Genomic DNA, 19224 nt, shown 5'->3' with positions numbered 1-19224 from the left:
TAAAATTCCACATGTTGGTAGAGAAATTCTCTTTCTGTAGTAATCCTTCTTCTTCATTGTAGGCAAATAATGGATTTTCAGCAGAAGCAACGTGCCAAATTGAGTTCTTGACGAAGGAATGATGCAGGCTGTCTGACATCCACAGTAGGCTACAGAACGTTTACGGAGATGACACTATTATCTAGATCAATTGTACTGATTGGTGAAGTTTAAAGAAGGGGACATCAGCACTGAAGACAAACCATTCAGCGGGAGACCATCAACTGCGACAACTTACATGAATCGTTAGCTAGCGGGCGACTTGATTCGCGCTGAGAGATGAGTACAATTCGTGAGCTTGCTGCACAACTACGCTGTGGTTATAGTGTCATACATACGAAAAGTATCGGACCATCGACCAACCAAATTTGCCGAATGCTTAATTTCTTTCCAGAGATGTGTTTGGTCGCGCATGTGTGTCAAAGCGAATGTGGATCTTTTTCAGATTCTTGTTTGGTCTCTTCCTTCTTATAGTTTCTCTAAGCTTCTTGAATGTTTCGCTATATTGCTCGCCGTCATGTTCCAGAAAATCAAGGATATTGATGCCCTTGTCATCCTAATAAACAGTCACCGTAACTTACTGTGCTGATTGCTGGTTCTTGAACTTCACAGGCCTTGGAGAACAAGTGTGACACCATTCCATGGATTGATTCTTCGTGCTCGGATCATAAAGATATGCCTTACGTTTTATTTCGTCACCAGATCGGAAAAAGTCGTATTCATTGACATCACCCACTTTACGATACCCCAGTCTTCCATCATATTTTGTATGGCATTGTGATCACAATGCAGTTGTGCAGCAAGCTTACGTACTGTGACTCGTCTCTCAGTGCAAATCAGTTCGTCCACTTTTTTTTTTTAAACTCTTTCCGCCCTGTGGGCACTAAGAGGGCCTCTTATAGCAAGCCCATTATGGGTTCGGCCAGGCCCACAATGGGGCGGCCGGGTGGTGAGGGACGGGGACCGACATATCCGGACGGACCACCCCCCGAAAAATTCCTGGGGATTTTTCGACCACTTGCTGACGATTCGTTAGTGGTCGCAATTTTGTGGTCTGCTGTGTGGTTTTTTATATGAGTGGGTTAGTAGACTTTTATAATGAATAAGGCTGTGGTAGTAGATCTTCGGTACTTTTGACTATTTAAAGTAGCTCACACCCAACCGTAAATTAGCTAGAATGATAAGATTGCAGTTTGTTTTGTATTACAATAATAATAAACATTCTGAGTATACAGCAATATAGCATGAGTTAGGATGGGTGAAACTTTATACATGATGTTCACATGCAGCATTTCACTCATTCCAATGCTTGGTGAAGCTCTCATACCTCAACCCAGAACTTACCTCCACGTGGTGAGTTCTGGGTTGTCATTCGTCGCGAAAAGACGAAAGGCAAGCGAAGAGTTGTATATTTAACTCTCTGCGTTTCTCTGAGTGTTATTAATTCCGAATTTAATATAGGAAACAGTGCGTTTCGAAATACAATATTTGGAATAACTAGGTACAGTCCGAATACGAACTAAGAATTGAGTCAAAACATTAGCAATTTAAAACACGAGTTAAACACATTATGTGACAAGAGTTATTGCAGCTATAAACCTTTAAATAAAATTATAAGCATTGTAGTCAAACTCTCTTTTCACGAAATAATTAGTGTGCATGCGTAAGTTTATTTCGTTGGTGTAGGTGAGAATAGATATTACAAGAAAAAGCTGTTATGAGTAACCGTTAGATACGTCAAGAACTTACAAGGAAAGGCTTCCAACTTGAAATCGAATTCCGTCTTGAAACTTCATATTTAACTTATTTTCGGAATGAGTAAAACAATGGGCATAGTGAAAATTTACGCAAATATATATCTTCAATGGGGGGGGGGTTAAAAGCCAAAGAATCGAAAAATTCAACACATTATAAATTATTTTGGCAGGTGATATTTACCTGTTTTATGACAAAATTTGACCGTAATAAAGACATTCAGAGTTAATATAACTAATACAGATCACTGCAATGGGAACAACAAATTTTATTGTAAAGAGATTAATTTACATCCTTAAAATGGGCTCGTTTTCACCAATAAGATGGTCGAGGCAGTGTTTTATCACAACGAGAACACAATAAAAAAAGCAATCTTGACAATTTTGGACTTTTCCGTATTGAATGTTCGCTCCACGACGTTTTCAAAAAATTCGAAGTCGTCACCAATATCATAGCCAGCCTGTTTCCATGAGTAGAGAATCCGGGTATACTATAGATTACTCCCTATGGAATTTCGTGTGTTTGGGTATATATCTGAACTCAGGGGGCCGAGACAAGTTCAACGATACTCTACTTTTGGACCGGAGACAAAAAATAAAAAAGTTATCATACTTTTTTCCGGCGATCGCGCGATGATAGGGAGTCGCGTCGCTCTCCGCTAAGTCGGCCTCGCTATCGCAATCGGGAGTCCCGTCGCTTGCCGTTAAAATTGCCTTTAGTAGACGTTTTCCCCCCTTTTTTTTACTTTGTTCAAGAACTACCGTGAATCGATCACTAGTTTAGCACATGGCGGCGTGTGGTGGCGCCCATACGAGAGGTCAGTCGGGCCGCCACGTTCGCTGCCATAAGTAACATTAACCGAAATGGCGATCGCGCGATGATCGGAAGTCGCGTCGCTCTCTCCGCTCTCGTGTCGCGTGTTTAACCCTCCGGGAGATGACCGTAGTCCGACGTCACGGTTTGCAGACTTTACCGCAAGATGGCAATACTAGCAACTACGGTGCCGTCTGCACGAGAGCATTAAAAAAGTATGGTAAGTGAAAAAGTGTGATAACTTTTTTATTTTTCGTCTCCGGTCCAAAAATAGGGTACCGTTGAACTCGTCTCGGTCCCCTGAGTTCCAATATATTGTAGTGCTACGCAACTATGTATTATTGTTATTATTATTATTATTAATTATTTTCTCGGTTTCCTTTTTGTATGTATCGGGTTTTCTTGGTTTGTACCGTGTCGCGTGGAATTTTCTTATGATGTCACCTTAGGATACGTGAGAAGCTTTCTGATTGGTCCAGAGTGGGACAATAAGTGAAGCGGACTTCCGGAGAGCGGGAAGTATAAATTGAGGAACTCTCACGATTGAGGACACTTTTTGGCTGTTTTTGGATTCGTCGAGGAAGGTCGTCGAGGAAAGGTCAGCAAGGACGTCGGAGTTAGACCGGGAGAACAGGAGTCTAGAAAGGGCGACCACTTTCAGTCGGGAAGCACAATCCGTTTCCATCGTAGTGTAATTGAGGAGTATCAACGAGGGACGTACTTCTGGTGACGTAAATTACGTTCAGGTATCGGACAGAACTATTAGTTTTGAGAATTGACGTAAAGAAAAGGAACGCTTGGAACTCGAGATCGTGTTGCATTCACTTAACATAATACCGTGATTCGTCGAAGGCTAATATATGCAATTATTGTATAGAAGGAAAATGTGTATGTATATATGTATATAGAGTATTGTAAATTTCGTTAGTTTTAAGTCGTGTATCGTGTAAACTTGAGGGTTAGGAAGCATCTCGCGGTTATTGTACTGTTAGAATAAATTACTGTTGTTTCGCCAAATTCGTGCACGTGTAATTGGTCATTACTTGAGTCCTTAACATACATCCTTATTACATCCGTGGACTTAGATCCATCGGATAATCAACATTGGCGTCCGCGACAGGATATTGATCGGGTTGTTTGTTGTAAAAGGACCGACCAAACGTGCATCTTGTATTAACCCCTCATCCTACTGCCGCTTATATCTGTAATTATAGCCATTGGAATTGTAAATTATATTATTGTAAAACCAAAAGGTTTCGGTAAACTATGGATGAACAAATTACCAGCGGATCTTCAGGGGCAGGGGAATTGGGCAATGTGCCTATTGTAACGGGATTTATGGGCATGATCCCATGTTTTTCGAACCTGCCCGGAGATATTTTAGATGTGAGTAGGTTTTTCCAAACCGTCGAGAACGTCGCGTCGTTGGCAAGCTGGGATGAGACTGTGAAGGTCACCGTAGTTCAAGCCCGCCTAAAAGGTGAGCCCTTGTCTTTATTTTTCGATTTAAGGGACCAGGGCGTCATGAGCTATGATGAAATAAGGAGGGCTCTTATAAAGTGCTTTGGTCGTAAAGAAAAAGAACAGGACCCGTTTGATCAGGTATTAAAGATCTCCCAGAGAAGAGGGGAGAGGGTTTGCGAATACGGGATTAGGATTAAGTCGTTGTTTTCACGAGCGGTGACGCGCAATTCTAATTTAGCGACGCTTCGCGACAATGCTGTTAAGGAATGCTTTATAAAAGGACTACTAGCGGAGATTAGGAGGCAGGTGATGCAGAGGCGGCCGGACACCTTGGATGAGGCGATAGTAAAGGCCGAAGAAGAAGAGGAAATCGAATCGGCCTGCAACAAACGAGGTGGGATAAGTGAGGTATGCGCAAATGTTGAGCATGAAAGGGGGTTGGAGAGAAGGGAAGTACAATTGGGTAAGCGTGTAGAGGAGTTGGAGACTCAAATAAGGAGTTTGACCGAGTCCATGGCATCTTTACTCGAGCACATGAAGGGGAACAATAACCGCGAGAGGTGGGGAAAAGAGCGCCGTTGTTACACGTGTGGTGAAATAGGCCATATTTCGAGAAAATGCAACAAGAGAAGAGATTTAAACTAGTCAGAGGTCATTTGAAAGGTCAGGCGAATGACCGGTTAGTTAAATTAGAACTGACCAGAAAGATACACTTGTCAGACCGGGGGTTACCGATTGTAAGAGGTGTAATCCTAGGACGTGAAATTGCTGGTCTAGTAGATACAGGTGCAGAAAGGACCGTAATTAAGAATGAATTGACTGAATATATCAGGCGTGAAAATAGGAATTGGGTGGTCCCAAACAATTCATGTATTAGTGGGATGTCGGGAGCACTCATAAACAGTGATGAGGCCGTAGCAATCGAGTGCTGTTTCCACGATGGGAAAAAGGTATGCACGACAACACCAAGTGTTGGGTTTCCTGAAAGGGCAGGTTACGAGATGATCATCGGGATGGACATTATTTGCCAGCACCCTGGGCTGTTGGTGGGGATCGAATCAGTGGTTAAGGCAGATAAGCAAGGTCGTGAAGGGAGATTTTGTATTAATATAAATAGTGAGGTAGGGGTGGCAGAGGTAGAAAGAGAGGTGTGGAGATTGGATCACCTAGATGAACCGGTTAAGAGGAAAATAATAAATATTTTGAGAAAGTATCCGGACGCTATTGCTAGCGAAATTGCCGAGTTATCTGGCACTAGCAGACATATGCACTCTGTTAGCCTGACGTCGGAACGTCCGGTCAACGTTAGACAGTACCGAATTCCGTACAGTTACTTACCTGGCCTTAAGAAGCAAGTTAGTGAGCTGATAAAAGCAGGTATATGTGAGGAGAGCTCATCGGAGTGGAACTCTCCTATACATGTTGTTCCTAAAAGCTCTGGTGAGATTCGTATCACTTTGGACCTGCGAAAAATTAATGATATAACAGAACCCCAAATATTCCCGATGGCTCGAATAGACGACATCTTATCCCAACTTAATGGGAACAGATATTTCTCGGTATTGGACTTAAAAGCAGGGTATTTCCAGATTCCTCTAGATCCCAAGGTAAGACACATATTTGCGTTCTCCACACCATGGGGAAAATACCAACTTTGTAGGATGCCTCAGGGTGGGAAGAATAGTGGGAGGTTTTTCCAATACATTATGACGAAGATCTTAGCAAAATTTGTCGGAAATAGCTGCTTTGTGTTTCAAGATGATATTGTATTATTTTCACAAAGTTTGGAGGATCATCTTGAGCTTGTCGATCGAGTAATTAGTACATTAAGGGATGAGGGCCTAAAATTAAATCCGAGTAAATGCCAAATATTAGCAAAGGAGGTGAGATATTTAGGACATATTATTAATAGCGAGGGTGTGCGACCTGATCCCAACAATGTTGAGTCGATCAAGAAAGTGGAAACACCTCGTAGTGTAAAAGAGGTCCGCAGTTTTCTCGGTGTGGTTGGATTTTTTCGGAATTTTATCCCGTCGTTTTCCGATATCGCTGCTCCATTAACAGAACTCACCAAGAAAGGGAAGAGATTTTTATGGAGCCCAGAATGTCAGAGAGGTTTTGAAAAGTTAAAAGAGGCAATAGCAAGCCCACCAATTCTAGCTCACCCGGATTTTGATAGACCATTCTATTTGCACACTGACGCATCTGACAACGCGGCAGCTGCGGTGCTCGAACAACGGCACGAAAAGGGACTGGCTCCGATAGGCTATTTTAGTAGGAGATTTCAAGGGGCAGAAATCAATTATTCCACAATTGAGAAAGAATGTCTAGCAATTGTTTTAGCCTTAAGACACTTCAAATTTTTAATTCTAGGCCAAAAAACGATAATACTCTCTGACCATAAACCCCTTGTGTTCCTTAGCAACATTCAAAATGGGAGCAAGCGTCTGACTCGTTGGATAATGGAGATTATGGACTACCATATAGAAGTCCAACATGTGAAAGGCGTTGACAATAAAGTAGCGGACTTCCTTTCGAGGAACGTTAACGGGGTTCATCACTTCGATGTTGAATCTACAAGGGCTGTAATCCCTAATAGATACGAGATTGGTTTATCACAGGATCGCGATGAAACTTTTGGCCCCATAAAAAGGGATTTACTGAGAAGCCCCGGGAATAGAAATATTGGGAGCTATATGCACCAGTATGTAGTAATAAGCGAATGCCTGTATAGAAGAAGCCTCTTGAAGTCCCGTGACAAGTATGTTAGCCAATTATGCGTAGGGGAGGATCTTGCTAGGGAAGTGATTAAGGCTGTTCACGAAAACAATCTGTCGGGGCATTGGGGCGTGCGAAAAACTATAATTAACATTGAGAAACACTATTATATTCGGAATTTGAGGGAGAAGGTCGAAGGTGTCATTAAGACGTGTGAAAGGTGCCAGAGGCATAATGTACACAAAGGAAAGGCTCCTTTCCAAGAAAACGAGACGGCTGAGGCACCTTTCCAAAAGATTGCTGTGGATATAGTAGGACCTATCCGCACATCGAGCAGCGGTAACCGATTCATCCTTGTAATAGTAGATATTTTCACTCGTTTCGTCGAAGCACACCCTTTGAAGGACCAAACTGCATGGTCTGTGAGTAATACAATATTTAATGAAATCGTTTGTAGGTACGGTGCCCCAGAAGTAATTATTTCCGATAGAGGTACCAACTTTCTATCATCTTTATTCTCGGACTGTTGCAAGTGGTTAGGAATTAGGAGGAACATTACTACCGCTTATCGACCTTGTGCGAATGGCACGTGCGAACGGGTGAACAGATCGTTAGTCGAAATGATAACTAAATCCTCTGACGATGGGAGAGTCGAATGGGATGAAATGATACCTTCTGCATGTTTTGCCTATAACAATTCGCACCACACTGCCATAAATGAGTCACCTGCCTTCCTCTTGTATGGTGTTGATCCCCGTACCCCTAATATCGAATACCTGCCTGATGATATGTCTACCGATGAGCGTAGGGCATTCCTGGTCACGAAACTCCGTGCATTACGGGAAAATGCGAGTATCCATGCGCGAAATTACAACAAGAAAGGAAGGGATTATCGAAGCAAAGGGAGAACATTAGTAAGTTTTTCGGAAGGGCAGAGGGTTTGGGTGAGAAAGAAAGGTGTTAAAGGGAATAAGTTTTCTTATAATTATAAAGGACCCTTTCGGATCACCAAGGTGATAAACCCAACTACGTATCGTGTGGAGGGTTGCAATATGAAGGATCAGGAGACTGTCCATGTCGATCGCCTAAAACCTTGCTATGGCTATCCGATTTGTAATAAGAAAAAAAAGAGGGAGGATAGAGGAATTGTACTGGAGGATGATGATGAAGTCCTGGATGATCGGTTGGTGAGGAGACGTGGGGTGGTCACTAACACGCAAGGTGTTGACACAAGTGGTGTGCAGAAGTGCACTGACCTTGAGGTGCGTAAGAAACCTTATAACCTACGTGAACGCAAAATTGATTTCCGTAGTTTGCACTACGGGAAGTGAGTCGCTTGGGGGGGGAGATATGTAGTGCTACGCAACTATGTATTATTGTTATTATTATTATTATTAATTATTTTCTCGGTTTCCTTTTTGTATGTATCGGGTTTTCTTGGTTTGTACCGTGTCGCGTGGAATTTTCTTATGATGTCACCTTAGGATACGTGAGAAGCTTTCTGATTGGTCCAGAGTGGGACAATAAGTGAAGCGGACTTCCGGAGAGCGGGAAATATAAATTGAGGGACTCTCACGATTGAGGACACTTTTTGGCTGTTTTTGGATTCGTCGAGGAAGGTCGCCGAGGAAAGGTCAGCAAGGACGTCGGAGTTAGACCGGGAGAACAGAAGTCTAGAAAGGGCGACCACTTTCAGTCGGGAAGCACAATCCGTTTCCATCGTAGTGTAATTGAGGAGTATCAACGAGGGACGTACTTCTGGTGACGTAAATTACGTTCAGGTATCGGACAGAACTATTAGTTTTGAGAATTGACGTAAAGAAAAGGAACGCTTGGAACTCGAGATCGTGTTGCATTCACTTAACATAATACCGTGATTCCTCGAAGGCTAATATATGCAATTATCGTATAGAAGGAAAATGTGTATGTATATATGTATATAGAGTATTGTAAATTTCGTTAGTTTTAAGTCGTGTATCGTGTAAACTTGAGGGTTAGGAAGTATCTCGCGGTTATTGTACTGTTAGAATAAATTACTGTTGTTTCGCCAAATTCGTGCACGTGTAATTGGTCATTACTTGAGTCCTTAACATACATCCTTATTACATCCGTGGACTTAGATCCATCGGATAATCAACAATATAATCAAAGTCCTGAAATTCCATAGGGAGTAATCTATAGTACACCCGAGAATCCTTATTATTATTTTTTAAATTTTTTCAGAATAAAATTGATTATAGATAGGAATGCATTCTCACGATGAAATGCCTGTCATTCAGTTTTTACTCTCATCTTTTCATCTGTTTCGCTGAAGTGTCTGTGTCTCACCTCTTCGATTTTCCTTATGATTGATTTAAATCCTCTGTAGTGGTTGACACATATTTGTATAAATTCTCACTACGCCCATTGTGTTTATCGTTCCTGAAATAAGTTAAGTACAATGTTTCAAGAAGAAATTTGATTTTAAATTGGAAGCCTTCCCTTGTTAGAAGTTGATCTAGTCAGTCAAATTGTAGTTATGTTCAATATTTGTCGGAGTTATATCTAATATAGGCAGGGCCGGATTTACCAATCCAGGAGCCCTGGGCACAAATTCGGTGGAGGCCCCCCTTTAAGAGTAGGCAAATTTGATGATTTAGAAAATTTACACAAAATACTACTTTCACCTAGATTTCAACTAGAAAGTTGTAAATTTCATTTAAAAATAAGGTTATTGTAAACTTACATATATATTATTGTGTAAAACTAATTATTTTAATTTAATTGAAAAATACCCATGTAAAATTTTTTCCCGACATTTTCCGATGTTTCATAGGTTTTACCCCGGGTTTGGTTTTCTTTGCCTGTGGCCCTCGTGATTAGGCCACGCTAGGCTGTCGCAGTAATAGAAAAAAAATTATGTTTAAACATAGTTTTGTGGGGGCCCTGGGCACCGGCCCCAAATGTCCTTATGTAAATTCGGCCCTGAATATAGGCCCGACGAAATCTTTCCGTCATCTAAATACAGATGTGACGTGATCCTATCGGAAACAAAATTATCCGTTATCAATCTTAATTGACTATTTTGGATTTTGTTATTCTTTTTATCTAATAATGTCTGTTTTTTTCTGGCAGGGTCATAGAGAGTTTGTATGGAGCCAGAAGATAGAGTGGGCCTCTTAGCCATGTTTTTTGAACAAAAGAAATACGTAGAATGTTTCTTTATTAATAAAAAGCAATCTTAAGGATTTTATTATCTCTTTAGTAAAAATAACATCAATTTTAAAGGAGTAAGAAACATTACGGGTTTTTTCCGTTAAGTTATCTCTGGGTCCCGGGAAATGTCCTCACTCCTTTCTCGACGGCCCTACTGTCTGGATTAGATTGGATTAGATTAATGGGGTAATGGGGTAAGGCAATACAGCAGTGGCGTAGCGAGGGGGGGTGCAAGGGGGTATATCATGCACCGGGCGCCACTTGCAGAGGGGCACCCAAATGGTCTCCAAGACAAACTATATGTGTTTCTGGAGGGGAAAGAGGGGCGCCAAAAAAGTGTCGGGCGCCAGTTATGTTCGCTACGCCACTGCAATGCAGCACATCAAAGGGTAGATTGCCCGTGTGCTGCATTGCCAGTTTCCCATAGAAAATCCTCCCGGAAACTGGCTCCTATTTAGGTGTTAAGATCGTCAACGATTTCCTAATAATTGGAAATATTCAAAGAATGGATTGATCAATTAGATCTGTAGATCTGAATCGATAAATGCAGCTCGAACTAACTTAAGTTCCATTCTCATCCTGAAATTTACTTGCGGAACCGATAAACAATTTTATAATCAGCGCAAAGGAAACTCACACGATACGTCATTGTGAGAGTTTCCTTTGCACCGATGACATTCGAAATCTCCGCGTAAATTCTCACGTTATCAAGATTTATCAAAATGAGGATTTTCTATTATTTTTAAATGAAATATTCTACCTTTTGAATACGCGTGTATATACACATTACCAAAAGAATCAAATTTCAACATATTTTGTCAAGTACTGTATATATACATATAGGCCAAATTTGTGTTCAAAATACTGTACTTGTGGGCCTACACATAAATACTACAGTATACATGTTAAAAACGAATGGTTAAGATTTAGAAAAAGATACAACGATAAATATACATTCTTGGAATTTTTGACAATGATTCGGATTCTCAGGAAATCTTAATAATTAAGAGATTCTATCTGTGTTATATACACAGAGCTTGGTGGAGCGTGGAAAATACATCACGCGATTTAAACAAATACAATGTTGCATTCACTTTTATAACCCCATTAATATTTTATTTGTTGTAAAATTAAACAGGAAAAGTAAATAGGAGTTTCACAGAAAAGTAAAAGTGGCGTCGTAATCGCTAACGTCGATGTGTCTATGTAGGAGAGGATGGTGTTTTTTTTCCTTTTTTAAAAGGACAGTTTAATCTTTTAATTGATATCGGTAAGTTATTTTAACGATTTTACTCGTTAAAAACGATCCTTTTCTGTATATTACAGTTATTTTTTATGTCTTTTTAACCGCGATTTTATTTTTAAACGACTTTTAACTCAGTTACTTCTCTGTTAAAAATGAATTAAAAATCACAGATGATAACGGGTTAATATTTAATAATCACTTTCGTATTACAATGTATAAATTCTATTTTTAACGTAAACTGGGGTTAATATTCAGAAATTTAATAATACCATTAATGAAAATCGTCTTAAGAACACTTTCACTTTTCTTCCCGCGAAATATATTCATTATTTTTCCCGCAGTTTTTCTCGTGGTAAAATAAAATGTATAGCATTTATTGGTGTTGTAAAAACTTTCGTTATGTTTTACTAACAAATTTACGCCAATTTACTCGCTTATTAAAGGGTAAATATACTTAATATGTTGTAATTTCACTTGGTTCATTTATATGATTTCTTAGAAAAGGAAGAGTATGATAATTAAAGGGATGTATTTGATATAAGTAAATTATTTGAAAGTATATGATTCTGTTAATGTATACGCTTGATGAGATAATGTCTTTGGAAACTGATCGTAATGATACCAAAGGCAAATTTGCCAAATTTTATTACTTTGCTGAAAATGATTGAACAAATTCATTTGTTCAGTTTATAAAAAGTATCTACCCCACATCAAAACTGTTTTATGTGTCCAATAGAAGGTTTTGATTACGTTGTACGGATCGATTTCGAAATATAAACGACGGAATCCAATTGTTTAATCTATAAATTCTTTTAAATGATATCATTTTTATCTTAATCTTTTTCTACTTCTATTTGTTTTTAAGTATACAATTTTATGATACTTTGATTATTAAATCCAAGATATATTCTTGTTAATGTGACTTTTTAAAATTTTAACTTTTTTAAATAATTGTTTAACCTATATTAGAAAAGATAAAATGCGGTATTATACTTAAATTTAATGTGCGAGTTTAAGTACGTAAGCTTTTATTGTATTTCTGTTTTCCTGATTTAACTAGAGATTTTTTCATGATTTGTTTAAGGATTTTAAAATCATCTTTTAAATCTGTGATTCAGAATGATATTGATGTAAATTTAAAATGTATGTCGTAGGAGTATTTTGATATCAGTTACTATTAACTGTTATTGTTTTATAAGCAGAAAAAAAATAGAATTTTGCTATTAGAAATGAAAATTAAGCAATAGATTAAATTTCGTGTTTAAGTATATAAAGACAGTATTATTAGTAATATTAAAAAAATAAACTTTAAAATCATAGTTGACTGTTACTAAAATAATGTGTTTTTTTTTCAAAAGTAATGTACTGTATTTATATTAGGTATAAAATGTTAGAAGAGAATAACAAAATGTTCACCTTACAAACATAAATAAAATAGTGTAAAAACTGGAGAAGACATATGTATAAATAAAAATACTTTTGCCTTTATATTGGCATTGGCATTGTGTTATTTTCTTCTAATATTTATACCTGGTCATTTATGTATTAATTGGATTATTGGAGAATTGGATTATATTTTATATATAAATTTATATATATAAAATCTAGAATGAGTAAATTATGTTTCTATTGATACAACATATAAATGCACATGTTTGATATTTCAATATTGTGATTGTTATTCGTCGATACAATATCGGCTACGTTCTGAAGAGAGCCACACAGATGGCCGAAAGATGTAATGTGAATTGTCGATGAAATAAAATTATATCAAAAAACCTTAAAAGTCTTTGCGATTAATGGAAAACAGAAAATGTTATTGTCTTCTTGCAAATTTGAATAAGAATATTGCAGGTTTCCATCATCCATACTAATGTTAAAATATTGCCAATATTGTATTTCTCTTCCAATATAATCCAAAATTATAGATCTTCAAATCATATTATAAACATCAGTATGATAAACATTTCAAGCTATTTGACCCAGTCATCTGAAATGCTGACATAATGTTCCTGTGTCAGAATGTAATTTGATGTTAAAAATACATTTAGGATAGATACGGTTCCTCTTAAACATTCTCAAAAAGAAGTTTCATCACTATGGTTTCAAATGTTTTTGTTAATCCTACAAAACTGTAAAGCCTAGAACAGTGATTTTCAACCAGTACTCTGTGAACTTCTCATGGGTGTACCACAAAATTTCAAAAAAATCTAAAGTTACGTAGAAACCTTTTTTTAACTTATAAGTTATAATCCGATTCCAAAAATATAGTTAATCTAAAATTGCTGATTTTTTGTATTTTTATGTGGTTTTTATATTTTATATTAAGTATGAAGTCATCATCAATGTCGATTGGTCCATAATATAGTCTCGTCTTTTGTATGATATTAGATCATCGGTGCTAATATCATACCAAAAATTTAAAATGGTGACACTAACTCAAAAATTTTGAGAACTATTGGTCTAGAACAAAGGTTAACAATCTATGACTATAGTTACGTGTAGCTCTTTAAGAATTTTTCTGTGGTTTTTGATGGATTTTTCTTCATATTTAGAACATCTTAATTAGGATGGCTGGATGTCTAACTTTTGAGTACCCTGTCCTCTATGTAATGTCAGTCCTAGATAGACATTAATTCATCATATTTTTTTGGGAGGAGCATGCACAATGTTACATGTTATATTATTATTGTCTACCATATTTACATTTTTATACAATATTGAATTTTTTTGATTGGCTGTCTCCAATATTATGTATAGTCTCAGTGACAATTCTCTGTTGTTTCTGACAAAACATTTTTATTTGTACAAAACAACATATACAAAGAGTCAAACAACAATGCTGGGTAGCTGAGATGTACAAGTGTTTCTTAGGACAGCAAAAATTGCTTAAAGTGCCCTCTAGCTGCTTAAGTAAAGCAGTTTTACTAGGAAATGTGCTCATTCTGTATTTATTGATTATTCAATACAATAAAATTGATGATATATGAATGGAAACAAATATGTAAATACAGTTAAAGTATGTGATAATGAATTTCTGCATTGTTATAAGATATATAGTGTTCCAAAGACATGAAAAAATGGAGGGGACTGAATACCATTAACAACTCCCTGGGTGATCTTGCTAATTTGGATAAGGGAGCATAATGCAGCAACCCTGAGGATGTTCTCATAAGCAGACCCAAATGTATTTATTATCAGATACAAACCATATCTGCACATACAGTGGGTGATCAGTTAACAAACAGTTCGGACTGAGAACAAATCGAACAACGAATACTTTTGCGACAGATGTTTACGTTCAGACAATGAACATTTCACAGAACAAACACAAGAAGAAGCAACATAAAATAATGATTACCAATTGGTTTTCCCCGTCTTTAGGTGACAATTCGAAACCTTTCGGAGTGCGGGAGACGTCGACTTCGACACTCAACCTGATATTAATCGGATAGCGTTCCTTCGAACTTTGAAACTATCCTTTGTAATTTCAACTTTTTGTTTACCTTTCTGACAAATAATTTTTTATAGTCTTTGTGAGACTGTCGGGCACTTGTTAAGTTTTGTGTCTGTTTTTATTTTCGAAAGGTGACAGTTTAACTGTCCTATTGGATATTTGTTAACGTTTTAATACCAAAATTTCGAATTTCATTCGGACCTTGCATTTACGTAATTCTTACGTGTGCTAGTTGATTTCTGTTCTGTGAATTTTTGTGAGTGCTTTTCTGAACTCTTTATTTAAAAAAGAAATTGATAATATTATGGAGCCTAAAAAATTGGAGTGTGAAGAACCATGCTCACCTTAGAAACCAAGCAAGAGATAATAGCCAAGGCAGAGAGTGGGCAGATGTCTGATGTTGCTAGGCAGTATGGCTCAAACAGGTCTATAGTAGGCACAATCTGAGCTAAGAAAGATATAACCAAGAAGAGTCAAGCAGCTAAAGAAGTAACAAAAATCACATCTGAGAAGCAAAGAACATTGAAGAGTTCATAATGAACCTGAAAATGATCTGACAGCAGAAGAACTCCAAGAAACTCGCCGAGATGTGTTTTCTTCTGAAAAAAAAAGGAAGATGAAAGAAGACCAATGCTGACATCTGCTATTAAAGATATTTTGAAGAAGTGTGAGTATATCAGAACAACAGTCTTAGAATGTCATCCAAGCCAGGTGACGTTAATAGGCTTGGGGATCTCTACAACAACAATGCTATTGATTACAAATAGACACCCACAATTGTTGTAAATAATCGGGCTATAATTTGGAAATATTAATTAAGAATTACAAATAAATTGTAATTCATAATTAATATTTTCAAATTATAGCCCGATTATTTATGGCAATTGTGGGTGTTTATTTGCTAAGCATTGGGTTTCAGTAGATGTTTATATTTGCTATTAATTACTTCCGAAAATCCTGAAAATCCCGAAGAAGAAAGAAAAGTTATCAACATTGGACAGATTGTTTAACGCCCCACAAACGGAAGAAAAACATGACAGATAAAAATGCAAGACTGTGTATATATGTTTTTTTATTATTACATATAAATAAACATAGTAAGAAAGTATACAATATTTTATTTATTTTTTGGGGTCTCCAGAACAAATTAATCAAATTCCCATAAAAATCTATGGTAAATCGATTATCAGTTAACGAACATCGTCTTGGAACAGATTATGTTTGTTAACCGATCACCCACTGTATATATATTTTGTGCTATTATACCTCCATAAAAACATTATTTTTAAAGTTTGTGAAACTTGTGTGAAATTAATCTCAGAATGTAATCGGTATTTCCGATTACATTCTGAGATTAATTGAGTTATTCTGAAATCTGAAATAGGTTGAAGACATTTCTGTTTTTATGAATAAAATTTAGTGAATAAATAACATGCTAAAAGAAAACCAAATTAGTTTTTATTGCTAGTTAGTCTAAATTAAATATAACAATATTAAACAATGTTAATATGTTTTCTATTATGGAAATCATCATCTATATATTCTATAGTATTGTATCTATACCAGAAGGTCTGAGATTATGCTTACAGCTTCCTTTTATAGAATTCTCCAACTCTCTTTCAAAAGAAAGAAGCATTGTATAACTCTAGCCACATATTTAATCAACCAAAATGTTTTTGACCTACTTCCATGTTTTCTCTCTCTCTTTTCCCTCTGAACAAATATTCTTTTCCATATAAAAAACTTCTGAAATTTTTTTTTTCCTCTTCAATGTTTTTTTTTTATCGTTTTGTCATTTAAAACTTTATCAACTATGTTTCTCTTAGACATGTTCCTTCCAATTTCTTTTTTTATCTTTTTTTCAAATTTTTATAATGAACTGTGAAAATAATATCCATTAATATTATAAAGCACTCAGCAAATCATTATAGATATACGTACTTAACACCTTACTCTTGCCGAGAAAAAATATATTTATTTGCAACAAACAAACAAACGTTTTCAGCCTGCTTCACAGGCCATCTTCAGGCTTGGAATACATTTGAAATTAAAATTCCATCCATGGAATACAAAAATTCAAATTCAAAATTAAATAAGGTACAATCAAAATAAAATATTGAATAACTAACATAAAGCAAAAAATAACAAAAAATATATAAAAATGTAACAAATGAATACGTAAGCATTAATAAATGCAAATTTCTAAGACATACAATAAAACCACTATATTGATTGGTTAGAGCCCTTATTAAACTTCTTAACCATAAACTTCCATGCAGAGGGAAGACTTTCTGCGTCCCTCGCATTAAGACAGCCTTCTTGTAATCTACTTCTAAAAATCTGCAACTTTTCCGCTGTCAAGGCTAATGATGGAGACGATAAAGGATTTATGATGGCCGCCTCATTCCATTTGACCGTAGCTCCTGGCGCTTGCGCCATTTGGGACAAAACTGTTGCATTAGACCCCTTTCTGATATTATAACTATGCTCCTTGATTCTAATTCCTAAACTTCTAGTGGTTACTCCGATGTAATCTTTTTTAACGCCCAATTGCATGTTTTCATACGGAATTTTATAAACTCCTGCTTTCTCTTCTGCCTTTATAACATCTTTATCATTCCTGAGGATTTTGTATAAATTAGGGGCCCTTTTTATAAGCATCTTCGAACTTTTTCTGTGTGCTATTTCTTTCATGACTGTATTCATACTTTCATTATATGTAAACTTTACAAATTTATTGGGAGCATTCTTAAAACATCCTTTCTTGATGTTGTGTTCATATTTCTTAATTATTCCTAGAATTGTACTTTTTTGGTAACCTAGGGTCCTGGCTACATTTATTATTCTATTTATTTCTTTCGTCCTGTCTTGTACTCTTTCGCAATACAAAAAGGCTCTTCTTATTAAAGCCCTGAAAGCTGCAATTTTATATTTATACGGATCCTTGGATTGGGAGGGAATATACAATGGGCTGTGGGATGGTTTAATAAAAACACTAGTGGACAAGTGGCCTTTTTTGAATGTGATATCGATGTCGAGAAAATGCAGATTCAAGGAACTTTTCTGCTCCAATCTTAAAGTAAGGCCATCATTGTTATCATTGATCTTATCTAAAAAATCCTTAATTCTGCTGTTACTTCTCCATAATATAAGTAGGTCATCAACGTATCTGCTGAAATACACGATATCATCCTTAAAACCATGAAAAATTCTTCTTTCCAGCCTCCTAACTACCAATTCGCATAGGATCCCTGAGAGTGGACTTCCCATAGGGACCCCTCTTCTCTGTCTGTAGACCTGTCCATTAAACACGAAACAAGACTCCCGGCAGACCAAACTAGTTAAACTCTCTACCTCTTCCGTATAACTAAGCAATTCCGAGTTATTGCTGTATAAGAAATCCAATAGTGCCTCCTCGCATGATTCTATCCTTACTGACGGATACATGCTCTCATAGTCGAAAACCGTTGCAACCTCATCCTCCATTAATGCTATACTTTGCAGATCCTTAACCACCTTCATAGGATCACGGGCAACAAGAGTATCCGTGTCTAGTTGCAAGGATAAGTATTCATGCAATTTCTTTTCTAACACAAAGAGGAACCTTGCATGAATCACTTATCCTTGCAACTAGACACGGATACTCTTGTTGCCCGTGATCCTATGAAGGTGGTTAAGGATCTGCAAAGTATAGCATTAATGGAGGATGAGGTTGCAACGGTTTTCGACTATGAGAGCATGTATCCGTCAGTAAGGATAGAATCGTGCGAGGAGGCACTATTGGATTTCTTATACAGCAATAACTCGGAATTGCTTAGTTATACGGAAGAGGTAGAGAGTTTAACTAGTTTGGTCTGCCGGGAGTCTTGTTTCGTGTTTAATGGACAGGTCTACAGACAGAGAAGAGGGGTCCCTATGGGAAGTCCACTCTCAGGGATCCTATGCGAATTGGTAGTTAGGAGGCTGGAAAGAAGAATTTTTCATGGTTTTAAGGATGATATCGTGTATTTCAGCAGATACGTTGATGACCTACTTATATTATGGAGAAGTAACAGCAGAATTAAGGATTTTTTAGATAAGATCAATGATAACAATGATGGCCTTACTTTAAGATTGGAGCAGAAAAGTTCCTTGAATCTGCATTTTCTCGACATCGATATCACATTCAAAAAAGGCCACTTGTCCACTAGTGTTTTTATTAAACCATCCCACAGCCCATTGTATATTCCCTCCCAATCCAAGGATCCGTATAAATATAAAATTGCAGCTTTCAGGGCTTTAATAAGAAGAGCCTTTTTGTATTGCGAAAGAGTACAAGACAGGACGAAAGAAATAAATAGAATAATAAATGTAGCCAGGACCCTAGGTTACCAAAAAAGTACAATTCTAGGAATAATTAAGAAATATGAACACAACATCAAGAAAGGATGTTTTAAGAATGCTCCCAATAAATTTGTAAAGTTTACATATAATGAAAGTATGAATACAGTCATGAAAGAAATAGCACACAGAAAAAGTTCGAGGATGCTTATAAAAA

General features: G+C 36.9%; 1 protein-coding gene across 1 annotated transcript in view; it reads left to right on the top strand.

The window, feature by feature from the left end:
- The first annotated feature begins 11105 nt into the window (after positions 1-11105).
- Positions 11106-19224, top strand: part of LOC136990159 (prolyl 4-hydroxylase subunit alpha-1-like) — a 47116-nt gene continuing 38997 nt past the window's right edge. The window contains exon 1 of the mRNA XM_067288528.1: positions 11106-11254. The gene's annotated coding sequence lies outside the window, so the exon portion shown is untranslated. The remainder of the gene's footprint in view (positions 11255-19224) is intronic.

Source organism: Centruroides vittatus, unplaced genomic scaffold (assembly GCF_030686945.1).
Source record: "Centruroides vittatus isolate TY-2023 unplaced genomic scaffold, ASM3068694v2 scaffold_861, whole genome shotgun sequence".
Taxonomy (NCBI): Eukaryota; Metazoa; Arthropoda; class Arachnida; order Scorpiones; family Buthidae; genus Centruroides; species Centruroides vittatus.
Note: the sequence above shows the minus strand (reverse complement) of the source record. Positions and strands in the feature narration are given on the sequence as shown.